A 26,033-nucleotide genomic window follows, 5' to 3' on the forward strand; every position below is an offset into this window, starting at 1 on the left:
TTAAAATCTTTCAAACTGAAAAGGTCCTAAGTTCCTCTCTCAGTTCACAGCCCCTGTATGTGGGTTGTGAGAAAGATCTACAAGCAAACCTATCCCTTTCAGATAAGTCACTTAGGGTTTTGTTGTCAAAATTGCCCGGCAACGTCTTCCACATAGCAACACTTGATACATATCTTTATAGCTTTACATTCAAAAACTACCTTTTTCTAATCTATGTCACCATTCACAACACACACCCATAGTCATAATTCCCTCTCTTCTGAAACAGTAACACATGATACAGGAAATGGGAGAGAAAGCAAGGGCGATAGTGTGTATTTTAATTAGAATAATTCTGAATTTCTCTGCTTCTAATGCTGAGCCAGGAAATGATCTTATTTCATTAGGACATTAGTTGAGAAATCTTTTTCAATCTTTCATGAATCCAAAACCCACAATTTTTGTCCCTCTAAGGCAATTGTGCTTGTTATATTCCATTCCATTGGTGTGTCTATCCAATGCTACTATTTAGCAAATGTCTTTCTCTTAGTTGACATCCTGGATGATATTCTTGCTTATTTCACTTATCTTCACAGAGCTAAACATCATGTTCTATAAAAGATTGCAGATTCATCAAAGGCTGTCATGCATGTAAGACAGACAGATGATAGTGAAATACCCCAAGTAAACTATCTTGGTGGCTGAAAATTTCCATATGAGAGTATTTCAAATGAATTTCTGTCTATTAATATTTGTGAAAAAATTTCTACTGCTTAACATCCAATATCATAACTGAGCTGTTACTTTCTTTTACACAGGAGAGGCTCACTGAGCAAACTCTGGAACCAATTTGCCCAAGTTTGCAATTCCAGATAACAGTTCACTGAAGCTTCATTAGTGTGACAGTAACCTAATAAAAAACATTAAAAGAAGTAAGCTCAACTATGAAACTTGAAGTAGCCTGTCACTTCAGATGAGTGATACCATCATTAACCTTTAAGATCACATCAGCTGTTATTGAAGTGTTGCATATCACAGTGTCAAAATTAAATTAGACAAACTATTACTTCATTATTATGCTAACAAATCTCAAGCTTATCTGAATTAATACTACATGGACTGGGGACTTCCTTAACCAGTTTACTAATAGTGAACAGATTTAAACTATTTCAATATAATTCATTAGCTCAAGTTCCTAACTGGGGAAAACATTATCCAAAGCTACTTGCAGTAATGGTATAGTTGTGACAAGCCCTGAGACTAAAATAACAGTTGGCATTCAATTTTAATGCAAAATGTTGAAGAAAAGTTGATGCCTATTGATTTTATTCGGAATCCTTTTACTTGAATGTCAGATTTTCTAAGATGTAATAAAAATAAATTTATATTTTATCTAAAGAGAATACATGGATTTTAAAGCATCAAAGTAAAAGCAGTTTTAGGTATCAAAGAGCATCCCACCAAATGTCTTGTTGAAAAGGTTATCATCCAATCAATACACGAAACTATGGTATGTGAAATGTTCTGACGAAGCTGAAGGTGTGGCTTTGATGGTATAGGCAATGGCTGAGAAAGAGCCAAGGCTGTCTTGCCTCAATCCTATCAATGTTAACTCTCCTAACAATGGTTCTGAAAGGTGCATTTGAAATCTGAAAGGGACATTAGTCTTGTGAATCTTACTGTTTCATTAATAAAGAAATGCATGTAGAAAATGTAAGCAATTTAGTCAGAATTTGGTCAGCTTAAAACTCCCTCAACAAACAGAGCCATGATATACAGGATGATGAAAGTCTGAAATGGCACAGGAAATACCACACCCTACCCCCCTTTTTACTATCTCTACATGTATATCAAAAGCAAAACTATTCAAAGTTGAGCAATAAATTACATGCTGTCGGTAACAAAAAAGAAAAAGTCCATTCTCAAGTAAATGTCTTTAAAATCTTAATTTTACTGTTGATAAAGATGTTCTTTATCTTTACGTTAATCCTAGAATGAACAACTTTACCCTTAATCAGGACCCAGCCAATCCCAGCCAATGAGAGATATAACTTTGACATAGCTTCAAAATTTAAAGCTGTTTAATATGAACACAAAAAAATGCTTTTCTCTTCAATAGCTTTTAAAATAGTAGCAAAATACAAATAAAAAGCAGCATTACATTTTCACAATTAAATATATTCTTGTGAAGGTGTTACCACAGAGCAGTTGTGCTGTAGGTAATGTCACTGTAGATTAGCTTGGCATCATACTTTTTGATTTACTTTTTATTGCAATAACAGAATTCAATATACAAAATTAAACTTTACAGGTACCGTGTTCTCAAAGTACAAAACAAAAACAAAACCATGATTGAAATATAGCACATAATAAAATTGAGGGAAAAAAAACCATACTATGGTAAAGAATGTGATAACGAATGAAGCAAAATATTACTGAAATTAACTGAACATATGCTTTTAAATGGCCTACAAAGGGAGAGGCATGGGAGGAAATGAGTGGTGAGGGGACTAGGGAGGGAGCTACAGCTGGGATACAAAGTGAATAAACTGTAATTAATAAAAAATTTTAAAAAGTTTTTCAGAGCCCATGGTCCAGAAATCATGAGGAGAATGAATACAAAGTCGAGAAGTAAGAGGGTTCTCACTTCCCTAGTCTTCTAAGTAGCATAGGTGTGTGAAGGTAAGAGCAAGTCACAGAGACAACCTAGAGGACTTTAAACATTATCTCAGATAATGAAGAAAGAATGGGTATTTTAAGAACACAAAGCTGAGGTGACAACACCAAAAGTACCAATTACAGTGAACACATATCAGGTATAGATCGATGACTTCAAATGTGGAGCCTTTGGCATCTGGGCCATTGCAGTGGACTTTGCAGATACGAAGAATGCCATAGCCCAGCTTCTCCTTAAGTTCCTAAGGCCATAAGAGTTTTGTATTGACGGTGACATGGTATAGTTTTAAATAATGCTGAATTTTAAGATAATAATTGCACATATTTAGATTAAATGCAGTGTCTATCAAAGTTTTTCATTTTTCAGTTGGTGGTAGTTGCCATGAAAACATACTTCCTAAAGAACTTGAATCCATGGGCACTTTAGTGGCCTCATCATCTATGAATAAGATAAGGGTTTATTTTTAAAAACAAAATTCACAATAAAAGTCTAAAGATAACTTTCTTCTGTGCTGGGCATAAGAACCTCTCTGGTCTGATAACCTTTAGTTTTTTCCTTGCCTTTCTTTTTCTTTCTCTTTTCTTTTTTTCCTTCCTTTTTGTGATACACAAACCAAAACACCTGTAGATTAAATTGATAAGAATAGTAAGAAAATCTTAGATAACCATGGAGAAAACCAATATTGCAAGGGCAAAAGTAATTTCTGGGCTGACCCCAACAATGCCACATCCAGGTATGCTCTCACGCCTCACACCCACCTGCCTTTGCTTCTGTGCCCTTCCTGACCCAGGCCAACACTTTCTTCCCTTTGGCTCCTTTATCCTCCTAGAGCAGAAGCCCTTAATGTTTATGTGGTATTCTGTACTCATGCGGTACAGAGTATTAATACTAGAGTATTTAATATTTGACTATTAAGCATTTAAGAAGCTGTGAGAATAATAATTTTAATTTCCTTGTATATGGGTTTGCAAAGAACACACCAATTATTTAAAAATCTTTAAAGCACATATGTCTTTTTGTTAACATGAAAACACATACATAGACACACACTATATATGTATACATAATATATATGTGTGTATATATGATATATGTGTATATATGTGCATACTATGTATATATTATATAAAGATACACATATTTTATACATATATGCATATATTATCTATGTGTGCATTAGTTGTATAAACACATATATGTATATATACATATGTATATATTAGGTATGTCTATAAATATACATATTGTTGCAGGTGGGCCTGATGCTTGTATTTTAATGCTAATTACCGGCCTTCAAGATCCGGTTACTGCCTGGATATACCTATCCTTGTGCAAACCTGCCTAAGACATTACACCTGATTGGTTGATTGAAAGGCCTAAAACCTGGGCAGGGCAGAATGGGGTGGGCATGGCAAAGGTTCCTGAGCTTTGGGAAGGGGACAGTCCCTGGAAGAGGAGAGACTGACAGGAAGAGAGGAGGAAGGAGGGCACATGATTGGTTAGCACGGAGAAGGAACCATGTGGGCTGGGAGGAAGGACTCCAAAAGTGGTGTGGAAAGGCCCAGATGAAGAACACAAGAACAAATATTTATAAGATTATGGATGGAAAGTAGCCTAGAAAAGGATGGTTAAGGTGGATAGTATTGGATGTGGTCTGGGAGATGGATGATCAGGATATTGAGACAGCATAGGTAAAATATCTGCCCAGCCTAGGGTAAATAAGGCAATTATAAAGTTTAACCACCATCTGTGTCTTATTAACTGTGATAGCAGGTTAAATAATACCACTGAGACAATCATAGAGCTAATAATAAGCATGATTTAGCTCAACACCATTTTATATACAACAACACATATATAAACAGCCATATATACATGGCAGTATGCATATTTATGTAGCTGCAATTTTAAACACTAAGAATTAATATTAAAATGTTTGCATTTTAAGCACCTCAAATTAATGCGCTTTTAAATACTAGTTATGCAAATATACATTTTACAAATCTATACATGTAAATATAGAAAAATGCATACAGTATATATAAACATGCTTATAATTTTTCTATATCATATATATTAATTTTTATTGTAGCCATTTCTTCTAAATGTGTTGTATCATAATCAGCTTGCCTCATATTTGTTTGCAAATCATTTCTTAGATGTGTACATGAGATTTTGAGCTCTATGATTTGTTGTATTAAAATATGTATATGTCTATCTTTTCCCCAATAGCAATATTTTCTATTTTTGATTTTTTACAGTAAATATAATATGCAGTTAGCATATCATGTTGGGAGTATAGTACGAAAGCCTTGCACCCACACATCTCCAAAGAAACCAGGAATTTTAAGCACATAGGATTGTCTTTCCAATGGGAAAGATGAAAAACATGTTCTGCCATCCAGAAAGCTGAGATTTGGAAGTAATTAATAGCTGGGTGATCTGTGTCATCTGTTGGGCCAGGCCATATCAAGCTGCCACAGCCAGGACCAGAAGTGAGTAGTAATCTAAAAGACTCTTACAACCAAAGGCTTCTACAGCCTCCACAACCAAGACCAGAGGTGGCAAATAGTCCAGATGACATCTAAACCATCTGTATGACTGAGACCAGGCCAGACCCTTAGCCTCTTAAGCTAGTACAAGTAACATATCTCTAGAATCCATCTTATTGGAAGATATGACGTGTACCTTGAATTGAGTTTCAATGTAATTACATTTCCTTGTGAAAAGGGGAATGTATCTCACCAGGAAACTTTTTTCCAAATTATGCTGTGCTTATATGCATTTGGAATAAATCACCTGTTATTATACTCCTGACCTCTGGTCCAGGTTGAGTAAGTCAATCTTCACTGGCTTTACTTCCCCATATGACACCTGCAGGGACCCCTCAATGCCCTAAATTCTTTTCATTTCTGTGTGTACCTGTTACAGACCTAATCTGTAAGTCCTCAGAGTTTCATGTGTGGGTACTTGTTCTTCAGCTGGTTTCATACTTTGTGGAAGTTGTGGAATGTTTGATCTTGCTGGCAGAAGTAGGTCAAGACCTCAGATCAGGTCTTCAAAATCACAACCTACCTACAATTTGGCCCGCACAAGACATAGCCAATCTGTTATGCTTTCCCTCTCCTGATGGACTAAAATCCCGTAAGATGTGATCTAAAACAAGTCTTCATTCACTTATGTTTCTGTCAGGCATTCCAACCATACCAACAAAAAAGTTTTTAAATCAGAGTATTATTAGAATTTGAATTCAGGATAATAACAACTGCTTGTTATTTTATGTCTCCATGTATAAGATAAACTAGTGAATATTTTGTGTACATTTTAAGTAAATTTGTAATCATTGTTGTTGGACGTGTGATATCATGATATCAGTATCAATTAGATAAAACAATTTTTTGTCGTATTTTGTTTCATCTTGTTTTTTCCAGAGAGGGTTTCTCTGCATAGCTTGGCTTTCCTGGAATTCACTTTGTAGACAAGGCTGGCCTTGAACTCAGAGATTCTTCTGCCTCTGCCTTCTGAGTGCCAGGATTAAAAACATGCACCTCTACTGCCTCACTGATCTAGCAGTTCTTAATGTTATATCTTCTGAAATTTTAATAGTTTTTGTTTGCTTTTTTTTTTCAATTGTTGAAATTGATTGTTAAATTAGATATTTAAGCACTTCCAGTGGTGGTGGGGAAATGGCTCCATCAGTAAAGCCTGTTGAGCAAGCCAAAGGACCCAAGTTCAGATCCCCAGAACCTACATGATAGCATGTATCTGTGATATTACCAATGGAGGGAGAAACAGAGAGAGGAGAATTTCTGAAGACTGCTGGCTAACCAGTGTTGCTGACTCAGTGAGCTCTGGGCTTGGTCAGAGACCTTCTCCCAAAAGATAAGATACAGACTATATTGGTTACTTTCTTTGCTAAAACATCATGATCAAGGCAATTTGTAAAAAGAAGAATTCATTTACTCTTAGAGTTCCAGATTGAGAGTCCATAATTGTAGGAGAGACATGACAGCAAGAACTGGCAGCTACGTGATCCCGTCTTCACCTGGAAACACAAGGCAGAGAGCGTGGGCTGGAAATGGGGCAAGACTATCAAGTCTAAGTCCCATCCCTGGTGGGATGCTTCCTTTAGTAAGGCTGCACCTCTTAAAGTTCCCATTCAGGCCCCAAACACTACAGCCAACAGGGGACTAAGTGTTCAAATGAGTGAGGGACACTTCTAACTCAAATCACCACACAGAACAATGAAGGAAGACAATCGACACAGACTTTTGGCATCCACACACTTCCACACATATACCCACCTGTACCCCCTTCACATGTACCCATACAACATGTTGCTTTCAACAAAACCTCAAACACTCAGTTTTACCAATGAAGACTTAGGAGCCAAATGCTAGGGTGAAGGCCTGCTAGCTCAGAGAGGCAGAGAAAGCATCCAGCTGACCTTCCTTCTCAGTTGATATCCCAGAAGATAAAAAGAAGGCTTAGTCCCCACACCATCAACAAAAAAGAAAGAAAGAAAGAAAGAAAGAAAGAAAGAAAGAAAGAAAGAAAGAAAGAAAGAAAGAAAGAAAGAAAGAAAAGAAAAATCATTGTTCCTCCTCTATACTTCCGGTGTGTCTCTCTATCTGTTGTCCTGACTATCTCTTGCTCTCTGTTGTTTGTTTCCTATGCTCACTCACGGTCAACTGGTTGCTTGCTCCACTTCTTGACCTAGGGTTAGGTTTATTTAATGCTGTTTACGATACTCAAGCAGAAAGTTCTTTTAAAGATGTGTGCTAGAGCGGAGCCACACCACAACTAGAAGCAGGTTTTTCCCCTAAAAACATAATCTCGGGGTTCACAGGGTGATCAAATACCCTACAACAAATGTACATATGTGTACACATGCATACACTACACACACATAACCAGACCAACAGCTTGGTCTGGAGCTTGCCAGGTTCTTAACCATGTCTATTGCTGTCTCATGGGACTTGATATTCTTTATTGTGTTATAACATAATGACCGTTAGTTATACTTGTCATTTTAATCGATTGATTTCAGCACTGTTTTAATAATTTATTTAAGTTTATTTTATGTGTACTGGTGTTAGGGTGATTAGACCACCTGGATTGCTTAAGGACAGTTGTGAGCTGCCACGTGGGTGCTGAGAGTTGAACCCGGGTCCAGTGGCAGAACAGACAATGCTCTTAACCACTGAGCCATCTCTCCAGCCCCATGATTTCAGCACTTTTATAGCTGCTTTTTGCTCTTAAGAATGTGTGGCAGACAGTTGCTGATATGGCCCTGTGATCCCTGCCTCTCAATATTCATGACTGAACATAACTTCCTACCTCTCTGATCACAGCTGGGTCTTGTAATTTTCTTATAAGCTAATGTAAAGCAGCAATAATATAGAATTACATAGTTACAATTCTGTGACTTCAGGAAATTTTAACTCACTTCTCTAGAAATTATCTTTCTATTGCTGACTTTAGAAGTACGAAGCCACAAATCCCGATGTACAAGAAAATGGATCTTGTCCCATTCATAAGGGACAAACATGTCCTCAGCGAGCTGTTGGTGGAAACCCAGCTTCAGAAAAACTGTTGCAGCTGAACTCCTGAGCAGAGGATCAACTTACAAGAATTGCTTGGACTCCTGATCTACAGAAACAAAGCTTTACTTTTCACTCTTGACCGCTATCCAGCAGCCTACATTATACTTCCACTACATTTCTAGCAGCCATCTTGATGTTTAGGCTACCGAGATCAGATCTTCTTCCTCTGTTTTACTTTGTTGGGACTTATGAGTGTATGCATTATCTATTTGACTCTTTGCTGACATTCCTGTAATCAGTGAAGATACAACACAGAGTCAGCTAATATCTTTTCTCTTGTGTGTTTTACATTTTATTAGACTGAGGGGTGGAGTAAGTTTTAAGCACATACAAAATATGATGAACAGTGATATGATATAGAAAGAAAAGTAAATCAAAGAACGAGTTTACAACTTAAAAGGAATACTGAGTATTCTGTAGCATAAACAGGGCTTTGCTGATATTATTTCTCTTTGCTCTGAACTAAAAGATTTAATACATCCATTTTATTGGGGTATCCACTCACCATTGGATAATAGAAGGCTCAGTAAATGTTTATTAAATATATTATTTAATTATATCTGTAAAATAATCATCTAGGTTAGGCACCATCATTCTCCCGGTTTTAACTAGGATAAGCATAAAGAATCAAAGTGCCATATTCTATAACAGCCTTTATAAAGAACAAGATTTCAGAGTATGTCTGCCTGGATTCACTGACCCTGAATTATTAGCCCATGGACTATGAAATCTATTGAATTCTAGATATTATCTTACAGCCTCTAGCAACAGAAATATTTACATTGCTATTTGATGGGAAAACAAATAAGACAAATATTGAAATGTATTGTATTGAAATGATGCTCATAGAAGACTGAGTTGTGTTCCAGGTATGAGAACAGAGGGGAGGACATTTGAAATTATCATTATTTGTAACTTAAAATGCCATGTGAACATAATGAGGAAATTTAGCCAATATCATAATATAAACCTATAATCAACAACATATTAGCTATAGTATATCCATAACATGAGTGAGGTAGAGAAAGTTTTCTCCTTTATATAATTTAATGAGAGGCACTTTAAGGAACACATCACATATGCAGCAGAGAAATGCCCTCAGGATCAGCCTCCATGCTAAGGAATGGAGTATTTTTCCTTCTAAAACTAAATTTCCACTTAATGTTGTGATAAGAAGATATCTTCTTGATTTGTATTTCTTTGAATGAGTTACATTTTTAAAAAAGAAATAAACAAACACTAACCCTAAGATACATTATTTAATTACCCCACTTTTGGCTTTCAGGTTTAGTTTCAAAATTTTCCCAGTTGTCTAATGCCATGTGTAATCAGTACTGCATAAAGAGAAGCGTGAGAGGTTCTGCGGCCTACAGCTTGAAGGAAAAAAAAAAAAAAACAAGTAAAAAAAAAAAAAAAAAGGCCTGCCAGTTATTAGGGGCTAGTTTTGACTAAAGTCAAACTCTTGACCTTTTCAGTAATGGGTGCAGAGGAAATTGCAAGTCAGATAACAGTTGTTCTAAACAGAACTAAAACTAACACATGTAATTAAGTTACGACCTGAGGCACAGACTAACATGGTGTGGCAGAGCAAACATCTCAAGATTCATGGAAAGGAGTGCAGGGTCCGACCTCAGAGCAGCATCTTTTCTGAGAGCCTTGAGGGGAAGCTGTTCTTTCTGATCAGCACCATAGGAATTTTTTGGGAATTACTAGTGCCAACATGTATGACTGGATGCGCCTCAGAAATGACAATCACGAGAACCAATGACTATTTATACAGGTAGCTATCAAATAAAAATGCAAGTGCATCTTGATGCTCATTTGTACACAGCATTGCTGAGGCCTTTGTATTTGAAAGTTTGTTCTAGGTAGATCTCTTCTAGTTCCATCCATTTGCCTGCAAATGCCATGATTTCCTTCTTTTTAATAGCTGAGTAGCATTCCATTGTGTAAGTGTACCACAATTTCTGTATCCATTCCTCCATTGAGGGATATCTAGGTTGTTTACAGATTCTGGCTATTACAAATAAAGCTACTATGAACATAGTTGAGCAGACAGAAAGACAGGCATGGTATACACCCACTTAATATATATACACCCACTAATATAAGCATACATTAGCTGTATAATATAGGATAGCCAACTACAGACCTAAAAAAGCTAAACACAGGAGGACCCTAAGATGGAGGCTTAAATCCCATTCAGAATGGCAAACAGGATAGACATGAGAAGTGGTGGAAGAAAGGAAACAAGACTGGAGCCTACTATAGAGGGTACTCTTCTGAAAGACTCTACCCAACAGTGTATTGAAGCAGATGTTGAGATTCAAGGCCAAACTTTGGGCAGAGCACAGGGAGCCTTATGGATGAAGAGATGGATGGGGATAGAGGGACATAGAGAGGAGCCCCATAAGAAGGACCAACAAAGCTAAAGGATTTGAGTCCAAGGGGTCCTGCAGAGACTGATAGACCAACCGAATACCATGCATGGAGAGAACCCATACCTGCTGTTCAGATGTGGCCCATTGGCAGCTCAGTCTCTATGTGGATCTCCGAATGAGGGGGCAGGAGCTGCCTCTGTCATGAGTTGTCTGCTCTTTGATCACTTGCCCCTGCGGATGCTGCCTTGCCAGGCCACAGAGGAAGAGGATCCATGCAGTCCTGATTAGATTTAACAAGCTATGGGCAGATGGTAACAGTGGAGAATGCCCCCTTTCAGTAGACTAAGGGAAGGGGATAGGAAAGAAGAGGGACGGAGGTGCGACTGGGAGAGTTGATGGAGGAGACTTCAATTGGGATACATAATGAATAAACAGTGAAAATAATAAAAATTAAAATTAAAAAAAGAAAGTTTGTTCTAAAGCTGAAGGACTACACAACTGAGTGTCTTCCAGTTTGTCCCTGCATTGCTCAGTTGTTTTGTTTTGTTTCTCTGACAAATATTTTACATAAGCATATTAAAGAAAATGATTTATATCAGCTGTTTAAAAGATGGTATATTCTATTATGACAGGAAGGCACAGTGGTGGGCACGTGAGACCACTGATCATGGCATCCATGAATTAGGAAGTAGTCAGAGATGTATGTCCATCCTCAGTATCCTTTATCATTAGTTTTTCCTCTTTTTCAGTCAAGGACACAAGCCAATGGGATGCGGTTAGGATTTCCCTACTCATTTAAATTTCTCTTGAAACATTCAAAAATAAACTCACTAATACATATTCTAAGTGATTCCAAACTCACACAAATTGAAAATGAAAATTAACCATTACAAATCCAGTTCTTGCTAGCATGACATACAATATGTCAACTTTGAATGACAGCATTCTGCCTCTGGTTCCCCAAGGCAAAATGCATGTGTCTCACCTTCAAAATTCCCCATGATATTTTTGTTTTAACACTGTTAAAAAATAGAAAGTCTCTACTGAGATTCAAGATGCTCTCTTAATCCTGAGTCCCTCTAAAGTCATAACTTGTATACTTAAACAGCAGCATAGGGTTGGGGGATGTCTCAATAGTTAAAATCACATATTGTCCTTGCAGAAGGTCCATAACTAGCTACAAGTAATCACGTGGTGGCTCAAAACTACTAGTTACAGTGAATTCAATGTCTTCTTCTGAACGCTGAGGACCCCTGTATGTACATCTAAGGCACACACACACACACATACATACACACACAGAATTTTATATATTATACATATGTGTGTATCATAACAAAATAAATGCTTTCGTTATCAAAAATTATAAAAATGTTCTCATTACAAAAAACATATAATTAAGGCACCAAGGAAAAAAAATTACACCAAAACAATATAGACACCCAGGAATACTGGGTATTAATACACTACATTTTGAAGCTCTGTGACATGCATTTATGGTCTTGGTGGCATCAGCCTTGAATAGCTCTACCACGCCAGTTCTGTATCTGAGATATACAACCTCTCCAATGAGCTGGCTCTAATACAAGCCTGTAGTCTCCTCAGCATATGTCTTTACTGTGTTGGCATCTCCAACAGTCTGGGGTCTCCAATGCAACTGCAACTTTATCTTCACAGCTTTGTGCGTGACTTCTCGGGGCTTTGTGATTGACTTCAATGACTTTGTGGTCCTGAGACTCTTGCTTTTTTCATACCCGCAAAACAAACATCATGAAGATAAGGCCACTGAGCACTGCTGTCAACCTGAGAGGTTGTTGGCCTCACTTTCACTAGTAGGCTCGCTGTGCTCTAGCAGCTGAATCTGGAAAAATCCCCATGATGCTGGTTTTAAGTAGGAAATCCCATTAGGCAGCATTCTCAGGTCTTTCCTTTCTCTTTCTTTCTTTCTTTCTTTCTTTCTTTCTTTCTTTCTTTCTTTCTTTCTTTCTTTCTTTCTTTCTTTCCTTCCTTCCTTCCTTCCTTCTTTCTTTCTTTCTATGGAATTGCACTTTTACCATCTGAAGTCTTTCTAGCGTCTTGCTTTCCACTCACCTTTTCTATTGTTCTAATGAGGGGCTCTAGGTTCCTCTTTAATATCATTAATGCCTTCAGCAGCCTCATCTTCTTTTTCCGTACCTGACTTGCTTGCAATTTTAAACTCACCTGAATATAGGTGAGTATATGTGTGTGTATGTGTGTGTGTGCGTGGGCGTGTGTGTGTGTTACTCAATAACTTAGTTGATTTTTTAATTTAACCTCACCAAAGTTTTCATAGCACATACAGCCAGAGATTTGGCCATAATGTAGCACTGATGGTCTGTTGAGTTCTCATTTCCTCTAAAACCTCCTGAGCTGAGATTTCAGTCTGCATTTATACCAGCATTCTGATATGTTAAGTTCCCATTAGAATAATGATAAAGAATTTATCTGCCCAGAAGTCTAAATTCTTCCAAATTCTACTCATAAAGTAACTCCAAACACCTCTACGTCACATGGCTATATATCCACATGAACAATCTCCCTTCTTAGTACCATTGTTTTATATTAATTATTTTATTACTGTATACACACACACAAACCTAAAGCAAACAAACAAATGAACAAACAAAAAACCTTGATAAAAACAACTAAAGGGAAGTGTGTACTTTGTCTCACAGTTTAAGATGTAATAGTTGAAAGGCATGGTTCATCGTGATCAAAACGCACAGCAGTAGGAGAGATATACCTGGTCGTGCTGCAACCAATAGCAGGAAGCAGAGAGAGAAATGAATTCTGGTGCTTATGTGGGTCATTCCTCTCCTCCTCTTTTTATTCATTCTTTGATCCAGCCCACAAGATGGTGCCATCACATTCAAGCTATGACCTCCCTTAATTAAGCCTCTCTGTTCATCCTCAATAACATAGCCAGAAGTCTATTCCTTGGGTGATTCTAAATCCAGCCAAGTTGACAATGAACATCAACCCACTCGACTAACCAAATAATAATTATGATTTTAATAATCATCAGTTATGTATCATCAAAGAGAACTGTAGTCCTCTTTCTCTTACTGTGCTGTCAGAACTACAACTACCCATGTTTCACATGCCTAGTAAAACTAAGTAAAGTTAAAAAAAAATACAGTAAGGATGTGTTAAGTAGACTTTCTCTAATGCTTAAAATCTAATTTCACACTGGTTCTTATTGATATTCCAAAATCCTAGTGTAATTCATTTCCTGTTGTCTCTTTTTGAATAACTATTTGGCATCTGTCACTTCAACTTCTCAATACTTCTATCCTTAGTTCATTCTCAGTTGATGGTGCAGAATGCCATTTCATTGACAAAGTAGAAACTCCCAGAGGTTAACCCTCTGCCCAAGATTCATTTTTAGGGCTGTGATTAAATGAGCTGATAAAAAAAAAAAAAAAAAAAAAAAAAAAAAACAAGGGGAGAAAGGGCTGCATTTGACTTTACAGTTGCAGGTTCTAGCTCATCATTGTAGGAAATTCAAAACACGGGTTCCATCACCTCTGCAGCTGAGAGCAATAAAAACGAATGCATGAATGCATTTGCTTGCTTGTTCTCAGCTTGCTTGCTCCACTCATACACTCAGGACTCACGGCTACTGCCTTCCATACTGAGATGCATCTTCCCAAATCAGTTAACTTAATTAAGCTAATCCCACAGGTCAACCCAGCACAGACAGCCTCGTAACATGACTCTTTACCTGGGTGATCATCAGTTGCATTTAGTTGATAATTAAAACAGAACAGCACAGTAGCCATGCTCTGACCAACGTAGCATCCACAATGTAGCTTCTCCTACCCTCGCAGTGTCTATGTTCTTTCCATTCTACTTAATACCAATATCAACTATGGCACTGTAGAGTTAATCTTTTCTTACCTATGCAAAGTCATGTTTGCTCTGTAATTCTTAAATCATCACCATTTATACTTTACTGAATTATATTCATTAGTTTGAAGGTATCTTCTAACAACTTAGCTTAAAAACCACCAAGAGTTCTCCTTTGACTCAATCACATCATCGGCATTCATTCATTCCTTATTCTTTGTGAGAATTTCATGTATGAGTACAATATTTTCATTATATCCACTCTCTAACACTTAAGCCTTTATACTCCCTATAACTTCATGACCAAATTATTCTATTTTAATAGTTATTGTTTTGCATACACAAGCACATTGCTGGGTGTCTTTAGTGACCTAATATATATTAAGCAGTATCTATATGGGACTAGACTAGCCAGGCTGTACCATGTAAACTAATCTAACAAATACCCATTTAATATATATTAATCTTTCCATTATTTTCCTGTAGAGAAATGCAGATAATCATTATGAATGTATTGATGGGGCCTTTTGGAATATGAAGATATTTCTGATTAGTGGAAAGAATTTTGAAAACTTGAAATTGATAAGGAGGAAAAAATTCAATGAAGACCTGGAACCAAACTTTGAAATGACATATTGGCAAGCATTCCCAAGATTCTTTTGAGAACAAGTGGTTTTCAAAATTTGAGCTGTCCATCACTTCTCCGTCTGGCTCCAAAGATAAATGGTTTTCAGTTTACACCAACTATTATAGTTATGATCCCTGTACCTCTTGAAATAGAAGCTGTAGGCAAGCAACCATAATGCCAATATTCACAAAGTTCTAGGTCTAGACAAATATTCTCAATGACCACACACACACACACACACACACACACACACACACACACACAAATGCACATACACATGGGGAGAGAGAGACAGAAAGGAGGGTGTATTATGAAGTCTGAATTCTACCAGAGCTTTCTCTAGTTTAGAAAACTATCTCTCAAATTTGCTTCCAGGTTTTTCCTTTTAAAGTCTCCATATATATATCCCCTTTGCTCCCTTTTAAATTCATAGTCTCTTCTTCATTAATTGTTGTTATATACTTATATTCCTAAACAAGGCCCAAGAATCATTGCAAAAGAAGAATGGAAAAACTATAAGAGCCATAAGATCATGAAATTTAGGCATCACTGACTATGATATATATGTATTCATTAGTGAGACTGTATTAAAATAATCTACCCACATTTTTATCGTTGAAAGTCAGGACCTCTTTACATAGTCTGGTTGTAAGTCTTCTGTTGAGTATGAGACTATAAATGTTCTTCACATTTACAATCTGTTTTGTTGTTGTTGTTGTTGTTTTGCTTATTGTGAAGATAGGATCTCATTATGTAGTCCAGGCCAGCCTTAAACTCTTAACCCCCTGCTTCAGCCCCCCCCCATGTTGATATTTATTCACAGCCCACCACTGCAGCCTAGGAGAGTTTTGAATTTTAATGAAAGTCAAGTGAGTTTTCTAATGTTTTATATATTTAGTCTCATAATCTGACAACTCAGCTAAACCCAGGCCAGAGAAGATTTTTTCTATTACATTTTATTCTAAAACGATTGAATTTTAAATTTAGATTATGATACATGTTGAAATATAAAGTATAGGGTGATTTTTCTTCGCTGTTTCTGCATATGAATTAACAATTGCTTCAACATATTGTTTTTGAAAATATAGATGTTTTTTTTTCTCTCTTCAATAGTTTTTGTACTTTTGTCAAAAATTAATTACCCATATTTATGTGATCTATTCTTGGAATGTCTATTCTGTTCCGTTGATGTATATGCTTGGTCATTTATTTAAATCAACTTTAAGTTCAGTACTTTAAATCTCACTAGAAGCCCAGTGCTAGAGATAACAGAAGCATTTTCGTTGAACAAGAGATCCCTTTCCACTCACAGCCTGCTTAATGTTCCCTAGCTTGGTTACATAGTGTAGGTCCTCAAAGACATGATAAGTCATTTTAATCTCCATAAATTTTGTTATATACAAATATAGCTTTCAACAAAGATAAATATTAATATTAAAATTTCTGGTATAAGTGCTGGATATCCAATTCCAAATAATCTTCTTAAATATTTGAAAAGTTTCAGATAATAAATCCAGCATGGTGAAAATAAATGGAGTATTTTAAACCAATGTATACAATCTTTTCTTGAGTTACTAATAAAAACAAGAATTCTCCCCTTTAATCTCTTCTTTGCTAAACTAATGCAAAACTGTCTGAAGGATCTTATGTTTTATAGAGCAGGGGTTATTAGTATCATTGATTATCCCCTTGAAGGTTGTTTTGAAGGAAGGATCTGTAGACTCTTAAAGAAAATTATACAGCAGATGCCCTTGAATAGAAACGCAGGGCAAAGAGACCTGTTTAGATTTGAAAATATTATCTTTCAGTTTATAGTATAGGGTTTTGATGTAGTTTTCAGGCATAAACAACCTCAGCTGTAGGATGTCAGACTAAAGTGAAAATGGAAGAAACCCATTATTCGCTACTCACAAGCGTTTGAGAAGGATCCTGTTGATCACTGCCCACGTCTCTTCAGTCTAATATTCTTTACTGTCATGCCAGAGCTATCTCAAAGCTGCTAACATACCCAAAACAATTTAAGCTCTCTGAAGGAGATGAAGGAGATAGGAGATTTGATTATTATAGATGGGCTAAATGAAGCACACATAGAAAAAGCCAGATATACCACCAGGAAGCAACAGAACTTCCACCCAGAGTCAGAAACACACACACACACACACACACACACACACACACACACACACGCATGCACAGAGAGGGAGAGCAAACACAGGGGAGATGTTTGTCAGTGAATAATCTTTTTTATACAAGAGATTTTAACAGAGATAAAACCCCACTGATTTGTATCTTATTAAATTCAGATGGCAAACATAGCTTTACATCAAGACCAAAATTTTTAATGTTATTTACTTCATTCTTTTAAAAAATATTTTATTAATTCTTTGAGAATGCCATACAATGTATTTTTTTAAATTTTATTTTTTTTTATATTACAGTTTATTCACTTTGTATCCCAGCTCTTCCCTCATTCCCTCCAAATCCCACCCTCCATACCTCATCTCCTCCCATGCCCCTCTCCAAGTCCACTGATAAAGGGAGATCCTCCTCCCCTTCCATCTGACCCTAGTCTATCAGGTCTCATCAGGAGTGGCTGCATTGTCTTCCTCTGTGGCCTGGCAAGGCTGCTCCCCCCTCAGGGGGAGGTGATCAAAGAGCCAGACACTGAGTTCATGTCAGAGACAGTCCCTGTATTTTTAGCACATTCATTTCCACTCCTCTTTTAGCTTCCCCTAGATCCACCCTACCTCCCTACCCACCCAATTTCATGGCTTCTCTTTTTGTTTATTGTTATAGTTGTTAATAATCTATTGAGTCCAATGTGCGTGGTGTACTCCTCTATATCCCTGGATGTGGGGCCTTCAACTGTAGTGTGGATGGCCTACCAGGAACTACATAATTTAAAAAAACAAAACACACACACACAAAATATATATATATGTATATATATATATATATCACTCTTCCAGAAGCTATAGATTGCCAGCAGCCCCTTGGTTGTTGAAAACAGTTGGCCCTAGGGGTCAGTATATATTTAGACAACACAGCACTGATAGTATAGTATCTCCAATATGAGATACAAAGTAAATAGTAATGTCATCCGCTATATAATTGTTTTGTCTGAGTGCCTCTTTTGTATGATTCTGTATAAATATGACCTGAGGTTAGAGGCCTTATCTTTACACTTAGCTTCACCTTTGTCAGCCAGCCTGTGAATATCTGCTTATCGGTCTGTATGCCTACCCCCATATGGCCTGTGCCTTGCTTGATCTGTGTTGAATAAATACAACCAAAACAGCTTATATACATGCCAGAGAATTCAATAATAGAATTGTCTACTTTTATAATTAATACAAGTTTGTATAAAACATATCTATAACTTAGTTTGAAATTCATTTACATTATATATTAGGTTGGCTGTCTCTGTGTGGTCCATGTGTGCTGGCGTGTGTGGACATGTGCCTGAATATCTACCAGCAACTCTTTACCTATAGGCCTTGTGTGTGTGTGTGTGTGTGTGTGTGTGTGTGTGTAATGAATAAAATATGCCTTACCGGAATGTGGCATCTCACAATCCCTTCAACCTCCCATCTTCCTGAGACTGTACTTCTATTTCTGACACTGGAGCACAGACCTCACGGTACTTTCATCCTCCATGCTGTTATTTTGTTGGCTTGATCTTGTGCAGACCTTATGCATGCTGTCATAAGCACTATGGGTTCAAATGTGCAACTGCCCTGTTGTGTCCATAAATAAAGTTCCCTTCTATTTTATTTACTCAAGGCACTGCCAGCTCAAAGATTTCAGGTGCCAGGAGCTACTACTAGTGGCTTGGAATGGAAGTAAGGCAAAGGGCTGTTGCAAATTGAGTACAAGGCAAGAGAAAAATCTGTTAAAGCTGCAAGTCCAAACACACTGGTCAAGCGTGTGTGCCCCATGCATCCTTCAATTTGAGCTCTCTCTTGCTCTCAGTTCCTAAGCTTCTTGAGGTCCATCAGAGACCAAGTCCATAGCTTCTGTCTTGTAAGATCAAATCTGGCCCTTTCTAAACAGTGATTATCAAAGACTAGGTCGAAATATATATAGTTAAAGGGCAGTTCTTTCCTATTGTTTTTTACCTTTGCATAAAAAACTTGTATGGAAATCTGTGAATTAATTGAAAGTTTATTCACATCACCACTGGCTGTATGAATTTTTTTCCTTTTTTTATTTTAACTTTCATTAATTACACTTTATTTATTTTGTATCCCCCCATAAACCCCTCCCTCCTCCCCTCCTAATCTCACCTTCCCTCCCCCTTCTCCATGAATGCCCCTCCCCAAGTCCACTGATAGGGGAGGTCTTCCTCTCCTTCCTTCTAACCCTAGTCTATCAGATCTCATCAGGGTGGCTTCAATGAATGTGTTCTTTACAGCAATGTAAACATAATGATAAATATGATCAAAATCAAGTAACAGAAATGGAAACAAAACAGTTTTGGAGAAGCAAAGTTGAATCTCTTGTGTTTATCCAAAGGCACATTTAATGGAAAATACAGGAAGATTAAGGGTGTTCTGAACCTGGATGCCAAACACTAATTCTATGCCATCTTGTAAAACATGCACAGGTACCTTCGCATTGGTTGATCTCAGAGACTCAGACATGTCTTAATATTAGTAAGCAGTGACACAAGCATGGTTATTTATTTGCACTAGAGGCAGTATCACTTGCAGCACACCATGACAACATGTTTACAAACTCTGAATATCAGTTTCTTCTATTCATATTTCAGATAATACTATCCAAGGTGAGTGTCTCGCTGTGCTTAACCCTTGTGACAAAATGCTATCCAGAAGGGATGAGTGGATGGCCTTTATATCAGGGAATTACGGCAAGGGAAGCATACATCTAAGTAACTGTACACTGGGAGAAGTCTGAGTTCAAATGCATGTTTAGTTGAGCTGTAGGAAAACCACGATGAATGAATACAGGCTCAATTATTTTCTTATTATTGGGTGTAGTGGGAAAAGCTTTAAAAGCAAATACAACATACAGAGAGAAATATATAACAAAACCTACAGAAAGGGCAAGTAGACAATCATAGATTTAGATATTTGAAATAGACTATAGGTTATTTTATTCACCAAAAAATACAAATAATTTTCTAGAGCAATAATCACAAACATAATATTTCTCTAATGCTCTTGTTAATGTGATGTATAGGAGAAAACAATCTTGTTAGTATAATATCCATATTTTCTTTTCCTGGTATACCCTGTAATAAATTTTCATGTGAGTTATCATTGTTTTATTTGAATGCACATGTTGGCCATTACCACTTACTAAAAATTAAAATCATCAGTATTTTTGTGATGTTTTGAATCTCTATTGTATGAGAGAATTATAATTCAATTTTGCCCTCCCAGCTTCTGCTTCTGAGCTCCCCTTCTTTTTCCTCCTTGAAGTGTCAGTTTTAACTGTTGGAGACCCTTCTTTCCGCACACAGTTTACAACTATAAAGTTCTGTCTATTTTCCATTATCAAATAGTTTTTTTTCTTAGCTCTCATTTTCATCCTCACTTGCTCTAAAATTATTTTTACATTCTCTTTTCAATTATTAAGCCATTGATTATTCAAGAGTATGTTATTGTTTTTCATATATTGTTAAAAAAATTTTTTAGATTTCACCTCTCCCTAAATTATTGCTATATAAGACTAAAGTTGCAAATATATTTCGTATAATTTTAAACTTCTAAAAATATGCTGAGAGTTGTTTTGTAGGAAATACACTACCCTTTCCTAGAGAGTATTCCAGATAATGTTTCTTCCCTTGCTTCTGGATAAAGCTCTCCCCATTCATCTTTTAGGGTGTTTGGTCTCCTTAGTGTCCACCATTTCCTTGTAGATCTCAGTCTCTAGGTGACCTAATCATTAAAGGTGAAATTTGGAAGTTCCCTGCTGTTACTATGTAGCTGTCTATTTGTTCTTTATGGTCATCCAACACTTTTGTATGTATTTGGTATTCCATGTTCAGTGTGTACATGTATTTTATAATTGTTTTATTTTATTAACTATATGTTAATTATACAAATCATATATAATATGTATAATAAAATGTTACATATAATAATCTCTTTGTGTCTCACTATTGATTATGGCTAAAATCTACTTTATATAATATACACTTAGCTATGTGTCATTGTTTACTTGTGGCTTCCCTTTGCAATGAGTCCTTTTATCCTTTCAACATCAGCCTATGAATAATGAAACATGATGTGTCTTCAGTAGACAGCATATAGTTGAGTCTTATTTTCCCTAGCTCTGCAGTCATTTTATATATTTTTGATACTTTAATTTATTTTCATCTAAAGTAATTACGAATAGGTAGCAAACTTCTAATGCTGTTTTTAAATTACCTTGTCAGTAATCTGTAGTTCTGTTATTCCTTTCTTAATCTATTTCTGTCTTCCTGTGAGAGTTGATGGACTGTTTTTTTACGCTTACACGTTGACCCTTTATCTTTTGTGTATCTACTATTAGATGAGTGGGAGGAGATGGGGGAGGGGGCTGCACATGGATGCAAAGTGAATAAATTGTAATAAATAAATACAGAAATAAAATTTTTAAAAATTATTTCCTTCAATAAAAAAAGTAAATAGACATTCTCCAACAAGAAAAAAATAAATAAAAGCATTATGTTAAAAGAAACCCTCCCCTACCAGTGGACATGGGGAGGAGCATGTGTGGAGAAAGGGGAGGAAGGGAGGGATTGGGAGGGGAGGAGGGAGGGAACTAGAGGGGAGATACAAAGTGTATAATTAAATAAAGTGTAATTAAAAATAAAAATACAAATAATTTTTAAAAAGCATTATGTAAGTAAATTAGTGCAAAGGTAACTACCAAAGGAAAAAAATGAAGATGTAGGTCTGGGTTTGTGGCTGTGCGTGGAGGATGCTAAGAATGCACACGGCAGCCTAACTCCATTAAAGATTAGAAATTCAGAAACAAGCCAGGCTTGGTAGTACACACCTTTAAAGCCAGTGCTCAGGGAGGCAGAGGCAGAGGCAGGTGGATTGCTATGAGTTGGATAGGACACCCAAGGCTATACAGAGAAACCCTGTCTCAAAAAAACAAAAAATTAGAAAGTGCTTTTCTTCTCATTATTCTTCTCTAAGTAATGAGAAGAAATGATAAGCAAAGAATAATGTATTGCAGATACAAAGAGTGAAAAACACCAGAAACCAAAAAAATTCACATGACTTGAATTGATAACCATTTTATTTTTATTTATTTTAGCTTTTATTTCTATTCTCATATATTACATTCTCACCAAGGTTTTCCCTCCCTCCACTCCTTCCAGTCCTTCCCTTAATTCTCACCTCCCCTTTCTCCAGAACAACTAATCCCGTTTCCCTTCAAAAGAAAAATAATAAAATAAAATAAAATAAAATAAAATAAAATAAAATAAAATAAAATAAAATAAAGAGCTGGCCTATCAGGGATATCTACAGAACATGCCTAACAAGATATAACAGGTCTGGGCACAAACACTGATATCATGGCTGGCCCTAGCAATCTAATAGGAGAAAAAGGATCCCAGGCACAGGCAAAAGAGTAAGAGATACTTCACTCTCTCATTGTTGAGCATTCCACAAGAACACCAAGCTACACAACCAGAAAGTATATGAAGAGCACTTAGCTCAGACACATATTTTTGTCACTTTGTTTGCTTTGGTTTCTGTGAGCCCCCATGAGCCATGCTTAGTTGACTCTGCGGGCCATGTTATTTTGGTGTCCTCTCTCCCTATGGCTCCTACAATCCTTTCCTCCACCTCTTTTTCAGGGTTCCCCTGGCTCCACATAGTGTTTGGCTGTGGGTCTCTGCATCTGCTCCCATCAGTTGCTCAATGGCATCTCTCTGATGACAACTAGCTAGGCACCAATCTGTGAGTATAGCAGAATATCATTTGGAATCACTTCATTGACCTTTCCATAAGCAGTCTTATTGGTTCTATCCTGGGTCTCAGAGCTAACCTGCCACTGGTTCCAAGCAGTCTCAGGCAGGGGCTGCTGTTTTAGACCACTCATGGGCTGGCCACGCCCATGAAGTCTGCTCTATAGTTGCCCCAGCAGGTCTTGTAGGCAGGAAAGACTACAGGTTGAAGATTTTGTGGCTGGGTTGACATCCCAGTCCCACTGCTAGGAGCCTTGCCGAGTTAAAGAAGATGGCCTTCTCGGGCTGCATAGTCCCCATTACTATGAGACTTCACCGGAGTCCTGCAGCTGCATGAAATTTCTAGTGATGTGCATTTTCACTCCCAGCTACTCATAGGGATATATGTAAACTCATTCAACTTCTCCTTTATAATCTCTCATCTCCCCAGATTGATTTTGGTTATAATGACAAAAATATATCGAGTACTCACTGGGTAATTCTTTTGTAGTCTTTAATGTTATAATCATTCTTCAGTTAATTTCTTATTAAAAAAAACTTACAAAAATTTTAACCAATATGCATGTAAGTAAGAGTAGTCTTTATTTTTAAATATCAGTTTGACTATATGTGCAATTGCTCTCTTGATTTTCTTATGTTATTATTGTGTCTTACTCTTACTTTTTTTTTTAACAATTTGGTATTCTTTTTCTGTTAATGTGACTCTGAATGTTTGTGACGATATCTGGAGGAATTCTGATTCTTTAAAAGCCATTCAAGTCATTTCTGAGTCATTTCTCACAAATCTGTACTGAACCATGTTAACATTTATTTTAAATTATTTATCTATTTATTTAGAGAGACGCGTGTGCATGTGTGCATGCGTTAGGAGGCACCAGGACACATGTGGATGTCAGAAGACAACTTACATGAGTCTCATTTAGCACTGAGCACTATGCAGTCTCTTATTCTTTACAAGATGAACAATGGGGGTCGGTATTAAGAGACACCTCCTACTGCAAAAAGACGCTTCTCTGACGTGGGTCGGCTGGTGCACTAATGTACGTGTATATGTCCATTTAATGTAGAAGCAATAGCAGGTTCTCTCCTAGGCTACACAACTTGTCAAATCACAGATTCTTGATCCTAATAACAGTGCCAGGTATGAGTTAAGGTTTCAAAATGTGAAATGGGGCCTTAATGTTGATTATAAAGTAGTTGATCACTCCCATGATGTTAGCGCCACTGTTGCATCAGTGTCCAGGTCTTGCCATGTTGGTCATTAATGTACTTTGAAAGGTGCTTATGTGAGTAGGATCAGTGATTCCCTTTCTTCCTCCAGTAGAAATGAAACATCTTGGCCAGTCCCAGCTTAATGTTTTACATGTGTGGTATCTTCAGCAATAGGGTGTTAGTGTTAAGTTTTAGAAGGTAATGAGGAGTGCTGGTCATAACATAGTATTTGAGAATCTAAGAAACCTCACTTTCCAGCAATATCAAAAGAGATAGCCCTTTCCCGGCACTGGGTTTTATATTTGTTATCCTGTGATAATTAGTTGGTCATTGTTGCATTGTTATACAGTAAAACCTTTTTTATGTATGTATTTTCTATATATTTTAAAATCTACAGTAAAAGGCTTCCATATGAATTTTTCATAATATCTTTAATATGAGGTAGCCCTTCCCATAGTCCCTCATCTACCTGCCCTTTCATTAAACCCTCCCTGAACTTTTTGTCAAAATGTAATATACTGGCTGAGAACTTTATATTTGGGTGGGATTTTCAAATTAAAACCGGTTCTCCAATAAGATGCAAAGTTTTGGTTGACTTGATGAGATTTATATGTGCCATCTATGTCAGTGCAGACCATACAGACAAAAATTTTACCCACTTCATATGTTGTCTGAAAAATTAGTTCACATAAATTAATCATGAGAACTCACAGGAACGAGGTCAGTTTAGCATATGTTAAAATTTTGGAGATCACCATTAGTTTTCCTACAAAGTCAAGCCTTTGTAAGTCTCTTACTGGTGGAATAGTTCAAGATTTTCCAACAGACTACCATAACAAAGGGGTACTGATGGGGTCTACAGGTCTTTTGAATGTTATCTAAACTTCTGTCCTGCTTTCTCTTACAGAATTCTTGAAAGCATGCAATTCCAAAACACCCATTTCTTTCTTTCTTTATGTATTTATTCATTTATCTATGTGTGTGTGTGTGTGTTTGTGTGTGTGTGTGTGTGTGTGTGTGTGTGTACAAGGAAGAGGAGTGCCACAGTATGCATGTGAAAACCAGAGGACAATTTTCAGAAGTCAGTTCTCCTTTCTATGATGTAGGTCCTGGGGATCCAGCTCAGGTCATCAGGCTCTTATGCACTGAGCCATACAGCTGGACCTGAAATCACATAAATCTTAATGCTACTTTAGTTTGATCCAAGCATCTGGTAATGGTTTAAGCAGGTAAGTATATTGACGATGTAGTCTGTGATATTATGGAGTGTATATTTTTACGAATGTATTTTTTTTCATAAGGATATCCTGGACTATTCTAAGAAGCATGCCAACGTACAGAGGAGCTCCGTCCTCAGCGGTATAGCTACACTGTAAGACTGCCATCACAATTCAACTGTTAGAGTAGTCTCATATGTGCCACTCTGGATAAGCCAATACAAGTAAAATAAAGTTTACCAAAAACATCAACTTGAAAATAGAAGCTGGATATTGTTTCTTTTTAATCTTCAGTTTTAAAAACCCAAAACTCCTTCCCATTTTGCAAAGAAGGCCATTTATCTGGAAGATAACACATGTGATTTAGCTCAGCTGTGCTGTGATCATGTGTCCTGTGGCTGAATTAAAGATCCAAGATTACATTTTAATCATCTGAAATGCTTTTAAATTCACAGAATACAGCTGGAAAGAGATTATGTTGAATTCTAAGAAAAGCCTAGATTATTCTCTTCCTGGTACTTAAGGAAAAG

Source organism: Meriones unguiculatus, chromosome 12 (genome assembly GCF_030254825.1).
Source record: "Meriones unguiculatus strain TT.TT164.6M chromosome 12, Bangor_MerUng_6.1, whole genome shotgun sequence".
Lineage (NCBI taxonomy): Eukaryota > Metazoa > Chordata > Mammalia > Rodentia > Muridae > Meriones > Meriones unguiculatus.